The following is a 9,608-nucleotide window of genomic DNA, read 5'->3' as shown; positions in this document are numbered from 1 at the left end:
CCCGAGCAGGCCAACGAGCGCCGCGGGGCCACGACGCGACCCAAGGTGCCAATTAGGCACTGAACGGTGACTTTCAGAGCTCTGACCACACCAGTGGACTACACGCTAGGGCGGCGTGACTATTCCAACATCCTGCGTCCTCGGAGACAGAAACAAAAGGATGTGAGAGCAGTAGGACCTTACCCTGGACATGGCTACGGTATTGGCTAGAGCGGAAACGGCCCGTGCTAGGCTGGCCACGTGCATGGTGAAGGGCAGCGGCGCTCCAAGCATGGCGTGGCCATGTCAGCTCGTCACCGGTGAAGATCCTAACCAAGCCGAGACGAGCATCAGATAAAGTAGGTTAAGGTGAGTCAGAAATCATCTTTGATCGAACTGCTACCACTACTTTGGGCCCTACCCCCAAACCTGCTCTGCAACAGCGGCGAACAGACCGGCGGTGACAGCGATGCTACGCGCGCTCACTCTGGTGGACGATTTCCACCACGGTTGACTAAAGTGGCAAGCTAAAGACCTCGAGCACCCATGCGCGCAAGGAATTGGAGGGAAGTGCTCCGTGCACGATGAATTTTTGAAGGGAAAGAGAGGCGGCCATGGCGACTGGCGATGACGAGATGACTTAAAAGCGTAGAGCAGAGCGGGTCGGCGAGCAACTAGTCGAGTGATCACGGCATGGAGGTAGGACGCCCATGGCACAACATGGCCGACAAGGCGCTTCGGCTAGCACAGATAGCACCAAAAGCTATGAAAGTGTGTGGTCAATGGCAACAGCGCCGCCATAGGCAACGTGACGACGTCGTGAACAGGGCGAGGTAGGTGGTTCGTGAAGCAAGGACGAGCTCTATAGCGGCCAAGGTGACAAGTGGGCTAGGACGTAGACCTATGCCAAAGCGAGAGTAGCGCCACGTTTGACCAGCTCACGAACAGCAGAGAGCAGATGCGACCCTGTCGGACCCGGCGTGCAGTCGACGTCCATAGGCCGGCTAGCGGGGCAAGGCATGGCAGATGGGTAATCAAGCAAATGGGGACAGCAGCGCGGCAACATGGCTCGACTCGGCCAGGCGCTCAGCCGACGGCCAAATCACGGTGTGGCCAGACATGGCCAGAGCGTGCTGAGACACGTGGTGACCGTGGCCGAAGGCCAAACGGCCAAAACCAGTGCCGTGCACGCTTTTTAAAGTGATGCCAAGGCCACCAAACAGCGAGGTTAGGGTTCAGCCATCTTCACTAATCCAAGGTCCATGCCACCAGCAAGCTAGGGAAACACTCGATGAGACCAAAGAGCGATTAGGGCAAAAGATATGAGATGGCTAAGATGGGTTCGTCGCACAGCGCGCCATCTCATGAACAGAGCACCTAACGTAGTTCTTCATGCGTTCTAAAGAGTTTCGAGCAATCTTGGGATAACCCTGCTATGTTAGATCATTCTACAAACCTTGCCATGCCAAGGTACTCGCCAGGATGCTGCTAGCGATACAAGAATATCAAGTTAGTGTTTAAGAAATCTAGCTAGAATTTAAATACTAACACGTCATTGTCTATCATTTCCGACTTAGAAAATTATAACTTTTTGGTTTCGAACTAACATCCAAGAGCTACTCCACTAGTCAGTTCAATATAACTTGCCACGAGTGATACTTTTAAATATAAGTCAAATTTCAAAATCCAAGAAAATCGTTTTTCTGAAATTTTCTGAGGCCTAAAACGTGGCGCTAAATAGGATCGTAACACTGGGGTGTTACAACCAACCCCCCTTAAAAAGAATCTCGTTCTGAGATTCGAAGCAAGAACCAAAAGAAGAGAAACATAATTACATTCTGTAGATCAGGGATTACACGAAAGATTACACGACTTCAAATACTAAACCACATAGGGATCTAGGGATACATGGTTAAGAGCAACCTAATACAACCAAGGCTTACTCTAGAAGTCATGATAGACGAGGACAATGGAGAAACAATAGGATAATGAGTATCCAAAACATGGTGTAGCACCAACAGATCCAGAAACAGTCGACTGAGAAGTAAAACTTCGTGAATCCTAAGACCAACTAATCAAGAGAACTTGAACTTCTTCGACAAACTGGATCCTTTCTTCTTCTCAGATTACACCATCACCTTAGACTGATGGACCTAGCTTCACAATAGTGACTAGATCTCGTAGCTCTGCTGTGAATGCAAGAGGAATGGGGATGAAGAAGAAGAGCAAGGACCAAGGGGGTCTTATAGCGGTGAACGGAGGTGGGGCACAACACATCGGAAACAGATGCGGCGGGGATGGGATACATAGACAGTGCATGCTATGGAGATAAGGTCGGAGACATGGTGCGCTTCCTGCGCGAGTGGCAGAGGGGGAAATAAAAGAGAGGAGAGGGGGTCTGCTCGATGAGGTAGGCATGCGGGTGGTCGTGTCACCAAAAGAAGAAGGAAAGGGAAGGGGAAATGGGGGGGGGTCCGGTACGGGGAACGACGGTGCGGGGTAGAGAGCCGACCGGATGCCATGAAAAGGAAAAGCGCATAGTGCATAAGGACGACGAGTGCGGCACCATGCTGTGGCCACGCGAAAACAGGAAGCTAAGGACCCAATACAGACAACGTTCATAGGGCACGCGGCGAAATAACCCAACATGCGTAGCGCGGTCAACTAAGCACAGGTCTTGGGACAAGACATCCACTTAGACTTTTCAATTACTCCTGACTATCCACTGCTAACTTTCCTTACTACTCTTCTTTTTCTCTCCTTTACTCGACCACATCCGGCTTTCAAGTAGACTGACACTACACCATGACACACAATTGCCGACATTTATGTGTTGGCAAAGGGGTGGTTTCAACTACACATTATCTATTGGTAATTGTACAACCTTTTAATGTCATATAATCTATCGGCAATGATGTTGTATGACTACAAATCAACTGTCGGCATTGCTCTGGGGACACTAAAACTATCGGCAAACATTTGTAGACACAATAAGTGTCGGCGTAGCCTAACCGAGACAACAACTCAAGTGTCCGCGAAAGTGTGTACGGTCCTGCCCTACTTCGCCTTCAGATCTTTTCAGGTGAAATGAAAAAAAACCTCAGAATATACTCCCCCTCTCCCCCTCTCGCCTACACACATGGCCCATACATGCGTGACCCATGAGTGCGCCCGCCACCGCCACCTCCCATGGATGCCAACCCTCGCCGCCTCCCACACCAAGCCTCGCTGCCGCCACCTCCCATGCCGAGCCTTGCAGCCATAGCCTACCATGCCAGCGCCAGGTCATCGCCCTCCTACACAGCGCCACCTCCCACGCCGAGCCTCGCCGCTGTAGCCTAACCCTAACCACGAATGCCCGATCACCTGCAGTTCCGCATCGACGCAAGATGTGGCCCATCCTTGCTCCCCATCGGTTGCAGCTCTGGATCTTGTGCGCAGGATTTGTTAGGGTTTGGAGTTCCAACTGCTGGCACCACATCCTCTTGCCGCTGCTCGTGTGCTGGGCTCCACTCCAGCTGCTCTCCTTTGTTCCAGGTAAGAGCCCCCCTTGCTCCTAGAGGCTACACTCTCCTCGATTTGGTCCCTTTCACCCGATTCTAGGATTTACAATATCCCTGGATCTGAATAGTTAGGGTGGATGTTTGGTGCATCGATGAATATGGAGAAATGCTGGTCAACAATCTTAGTATGTTGGACATGGAGGAACCGATCATGGTGAGTTAAAAATTCTTGGCAGCCATCCCCTCTTGGTTATACACTTTCTACTGAGAAGACTCTGCACTGATGATTCCATCATATATTATTATGTAGTCTTGTTACTTTCTTCATGCAAATAATTTGTAGGCTATGTTCAAACTGCTCCAAATCAGTGTATATACAATTTTGACTGCCTCCCTTGTGATCACCTTGCGAATTGTGGTTACCTGTGTTATCTGTAATGGCTGTCATTGGGAGAAATTATGTGACCATTCGTTTACTCATATGGCTGCATTTATGATTGATTACAGAATTTCTGCCTGTATATAGTTTATAACTCTAGCAACTTCCCTCATTGGCCTTCTCTTTATGTATTTCATTTAGGAGTATTGCTCCTAAAATTTATTAGTGTCAAATGGCTTGGTCAATTCCTGATCTTGTTTAGGTAACAGAATCTGATGCTGTGGATGCCGTAGAGGCTACTCTTCAGCGCTACTCTGCAGATGTTACTACTAGGGCTATGTGTCTTGTCTCTCTTTTTGAAGCTTTCCTCCCGGTTTCCAACAACATCAGAGTAAGTTATTGTTGAACTGGAGCTTGAGTCATAGTTAAATACTTTGTACCATAGTGGGACAACCTAACAAATGTTTCAAATATAGTGTCTTTTTGTATGAAGTAGCAGAGTTTATGTATGTTGACTCACATGGAGTTTGTTTTATACTGGCTATGGTTTTTTTATAAATATGTTCTATTTTTCTTCTGTATATTTGTCCATGAACCATATGCGCTTGCCAATCATTAAATAAGTATACACTAGGTTCACAATTGTCGCAATAACAGAACAACAGTCCATAGTTTCCAACTTGGTTTGGTAATTGTGGTCTGTGGATCACATAATTTCTTGTGAACTATATCATTTTGATCTTAGTCAGCAATAAGAACTATATCACATAACAGTCTTTGTTTCTCTTCATGTCTTTAGCTTTGTTTACATGCAGTGTCAGCTTAGTTTCAAGTCTTGTAATGCATGCCTTGAAACAAGTTCATTAGATTCATGTGATCTATCATAAAGTGGCTGCACTCTTTTTTTCATGCAGCATTTATTATAGTTTATATTAATCTAATTGATATTGTCACCTTCAGGAGTTTGAGCAACTACAGCTTGGAAGGATCTATTCCTGACGTCAGTGGAATACCCCAACTTGGCTACTTGTATGTGTAAAGTTCTATACTGCATAATCACCTTTTAGGAAAAGAAATTACCCTTATTTGTTATTATGAGAAAAGGTATTAGTTTTTTGGATTTTTGCACATGGTGTTTATGAGAATTTGGCTTTTCTTTACACAGTTATTAAATTGTAAGTATATATATTGATCTTTGGACACCAATCTATTGCAGTCGGTGCACTTGTGTTGCATGGGTTCCACAGCGTGAAGGAATCTTTGTTGTTAGTCATGCTAATGGGAATCTGTACGTGTATGACAAAGTGAGCCCTTAATGCTCATGAAACTTTGTATGAAGTAATCAAACTTTGTTAAGTTTACTTTGCTAATAAATTTCCTTTTTTACATTCAGTCCAAGGATGGAAATACTGATTGGACATTTCCAACTGTGAAGGATCAAAGCCAGGTGCTGATTTCACATGCAAAGTCGAGTAAGGTATCTCAAGCCACATGATATCTCTTTTACTAAAAATTGCATCGAGATGGCTGTGTATGTTCCATAATTTACTTCAGGGTATTAGTAAAATGTTTTTTCTAGAAATTTATTATGGAGACAAGTGCCTGGCAAAGGTTAGGTAAGCCACACCTTGCTAGGCGAGGAGAGCCAATCTGGCTCTCCCTCAAAAGCAAGGCAATCCCCACCTTGCCCAAATTCAAACCAAACAAAGCTTCATGCGTTTTTCTCCTCTACTTTGCTAGGCAAGGCTAGGTAGGGGTGGGCAAGAGAATTAAACATGCCCTTAATTGGAAATTCTTTAACATCATTAAGTCCTAATGTTGCGACTGCTATGATTCATTCTGTGGTTTAAAATTACACTTTAGGGTAATCCAATTGCAAGGTGGCACATCTGTCCAGGTGCAATCAATGGCATTTCCTTTTCACCAGATGGTGCTTACTTGGCAACTGTTTTAACTTGTGTAGTCCTGATGACTGATGAGTAATATGTGAATCACTATATAGCAAACCTATTCCATTCTTTTGGTCATCGAATCATTTTACCTTGTGAAACTTCTTAGTTCTGAGATGCATGTCAAAACTCAAAATTAGTAAAATAATATTACAATATAGAATCCCATACAATCTGTCAGATGTAAGTTTTCTGTTATTTGAAGAATTCATGATTACAAGCATCTAAATGGAAAATCTGAAATTCTTGGAGAAAAAATAGAAATGGCAAGATGGGAATAGGTAAATAACAAAGTAATTATAAGTCAAAGATGTAGGATGAAGGCACATCTAGTACAATGTATAAATTTGAAGTGTGGTACATGGTGGAAATGTATAGGCTATTGGGTTGTAGCAGCTTGTACAATGACACAGGGCCATGGCTTATATCTCAGCTGACAACAGCCATTGCTTAGTATGATATACTGCATTAACAAACAATATTCTCAGCTCAGTGTAAAGGTGGACTACATAACCACATATGATACCTGATCAGCTAGATTGCCTGAAATGTTATGTTGGTAATTCCAATTCCTCTACAATTTTTTTTAGAGACCTGATTTACTGTGTATGTGCCCTCTTCGCATGTCCATCTGGATCCAAATTAACTTGGCTGCAAATGGAGGATGGAGAGAGTTAGCTTTCCCTTTAACATAATGTTTACTTACCCTTGTGTTATGCATCATGTTTTCCATAGCAAAACTGAGTTGCTTATTGTTTAGCGTTTCATCCTCATAGTCAAATTTGAATATATTTGTGTTTGCTGCAGATGGATTGATTGATTCGTGGGCTAAAATAATAAATGGGTAGATGACACTAGTATCACATCATTGTTGAACAATTGGAGATATATTTGTTTTTGAAAGAAAATACAAGCACCTATGAGAGCCTAGGTTTGGGCAGTCCAGTCCCCTAACATGCATTAAACTTAGCATTTTGCTTTATGTAGGAATTTCAGTTATGAAATCTATTATATCCCTGTAGCTAACTTTTTGGTGGACATTTGTATAGTAGTGCCCAAAACACCTATGATGATTTCATTCTAATGCAATGTAATGTGATGATTTTTTCCTCATGTTTATGCAGGACATCTGGTGTTACATACATTCCTTAATGCTAATGCAAGATGCTGCACGAGTTGAACAGGCAGGCTCAAAATATGAGCTAATCATTTATGCAAGGAGCAGGGGCGGGAGCTGGACAAGGAGGCAATTGATATGCTCTGAAAGCTAAAGATAAAGATACTATTAGTATCATTTGATATAGCAAGTGTCAATGTTCTATAATAATGCTTTTATTTTAATGAACATACTGCTGGGCTGATTTTAAGTTTAGAGCTGCTAATGATCTGTTAGCACAAGACTTGTAGTATATGTCTATGTATGTCTTCTAGTGGCTCATCTATATCCTGGACTTGTATATGTATGGCTCTGTGTACTATGATCGTCACTTTGACTTGCAATATCCATTTGATGTATGTATGGAATATTTAATATATTATTTCTATAGAATCAAGTGAATTTGCTCAATGTGATGCCTTCTCCATAAATAAAAGTGGATTTCTCAAACCATTCAAATTGACTTGATATCTATATTTGCTATATAGTTTTGTCAACGGTTTACTTGCTGACGAGGGCATGTTTCATAAAATGCTTAGAAATGGTTTCGCCAACATACCAACTGTCGAGAAAGGTCTTAACTATCGGTGTAGGTCTTAACTATCGGCAAAGGGTTAACTGTCGGCAAAGGTTTCAACTGTCGGCGTAGATAGACCGTTTGCCTACACATAAAGTGTTGGGGATTCTATTAACTGTCGGCAAAAGTTTCGCCGATGGCTTCTAGCGTGACTGTTTCTAAACTGTCGGCAAAACTTTTCGTGGGAGCTTATCTGTCGGCAAAGGTGTCCTTTGCCTACAATAGAAAGTGTTAGCAAAAGCATGTTGTGTTATAGTGTGAGACCATGTCATACTTTCTTCCTCCAAAACCACCTCTTGTTTACCTTGAAAGAACCCTTCTGCATCACCCATTATGGATTTCCTGTTTGAACACCTGAACATTTCCAAGGAGAAAATTTATAGCAAAAGTGGTATGGCGATGTAACTTGGTAAGGTACTTGGTCAACAACCTCAATACCAGCGCATGCCGAGCAGCGTCACATGTGGTAGTTGTTCCACAGAGAGCCCTCGGTTTCGTCGTGACACCATAAGCTTTTAACCAGGCAACTATTACCAACTTACATGCCCTAAAGGCGGTGGGGTCATAGACCACAGAGTAAGGGGAGTATTGCAAGGAAAAATTCAAACAACAAAGGTTCCCTTCACAACAAGGGACAAGGAATTCAAATCCAACGACGGATTTGTTTTAAGCAGATTCAAGTGTTCTGCTGGGACATCCACAATTAGTCGATATAGTGTCTAATGTTATCCAATCACGGCTAATCTGCTAGGATCCGAATGTCAACTTCTCTTGTAACCTGCTAACTATCTCCCTTGACAACTTTAAGCATGGCTAGCGAAACTAAAGTGGACGAACGCAACAAACACAGCGAAATAAACAAAATGCATATTCCGAATGGTCTTATATGGGTACAACGTACAGGCATTTAGGCTCCCATGCATGATACAACATTCACCTTCCCTACTGGTGGACGATCTCTACAACTATGGACGAACAGCACGACAAGAGTACAATACCGGAGGACAACAACAAAAAACACTCTGACTATGGGTACCGCATCCCAAGGCAACTACTCTACATCTTCTCGTGGCAATGGCTGACTGAGAGGAATCAAGGGTTCTGCTTCTGACACTTTTGAGGGTGGAGGTGCGGGTGGTGCTGCAACACCCGTTCTTCTTCTTTCTGGCGGGTGGATAGGGGTCCCTTCCAAGATCGGGGCATCCTACTTTTCAACAGCCAATGTCCTTCGCTCGGCCCTGGTGACAAGATAGGCCACCCATAGCTGATGGACATGTCGATCTTCAGCCTCCTTCCGAGCTTCCTCCATGGTAGCCTCTCAGCTCTCAGTAGCTACCATGCTGGCATGCGCTTCGGCGAGGTGCACCTAGAGCATCTAGTTGAAGACCTCAGCTTCCTCGGCACACCGAAGGCATGCCCCCAGTTCCAAGGCTTGACGGTCATATTGCTCATCCAGAGCGAGCATGTACATGGTCAAGTGCACCACGGTTGGACTATCCTCTTGCGCATCCCGCCCTTGCAAAGCCTCCATGCGAGCCCTCCATGCCCGCTGGTTCCTATTCAAAGGTGGAAAAAACCACATGGGGGTACAGGCAATGGGCTCCGAGGTACCGCAAGGCTTTATGAGCCACAACCTGGTAGGTGTCAACGAAGTGAAACCCGATTGCGGTCACACTCTAGGCTTCAGTGATGTCGAGGAACTCTTCACTCTTCCTGATGTAGATGGTAACCTCACACTACTCGGTGCCATGCTCCTCATACTCATGGCCCTCATACTCAGGATGATCTTTGAGTCCGAGCTTTTGTAGGGTGGCATGTAGGATTCTAGGAAAACCCTCAATGTTTAGGCAAAAGGTACTAACCCAGGCTCCTGCCATCTCTGGTGGTGGTTGCAAGGAAGGCTAAGTGAAAAGCTGGCTCAAAGGAAAAGCTAAGCGAGCTAAAGTGCGCCGAGTGGTGATACCAATTTCTAAGTTAGGCTCTACTTATAAAGGTAGAGAGCTCAGTGGTCCTAGCGCTGTTCACTAGGGTTCCCGCACGAGATCACTACGACGGATCGACCAAA

The 9,608-nt window shown here is 44.5% G+C and overlaps 1 long non-coding RNA gene across 1 annotated transcript; it reads left to right on the top strand.

The window, feature by feature from the left end:
- The first annotated feature begins 5,110 nt into the window (after window positions 1-5,110).
- On the top strand, window positions 5,111-5,811 carry LOC136540815 (uncharacterized). Its single transcript, XR_010780023.1, has 3 exons — window positions 5,111-5,165; window positions 5,255-5,338; window positions 5,725-5,811. It is a non-coding gene; the product is annotated as an uncharacterized lncRNA (long non-coding RNA).
- Window positions 5,812-9,608: the final 3,797 nt, after the last annotated feature.

Source organism: Miscanthus floridulus, chromosome 2 (genome assembly GCF_019320115.1).
Source record: "Miscanthus floridulus cultivar M001 chromosome 2, ASM1932011v1, whole genome shotgun sequence".
NCBI classification, from domain to species: domain Eukaryota; kingdom Viridiplantae; phylum Streptophyta; class Magnoliopsida; order Poales; family Poaceae; genus Miscanthus; species Miscanthus floridulus.
This window is presented reverse-complemented; position numbering and strand designations above follow the sequence as displayed.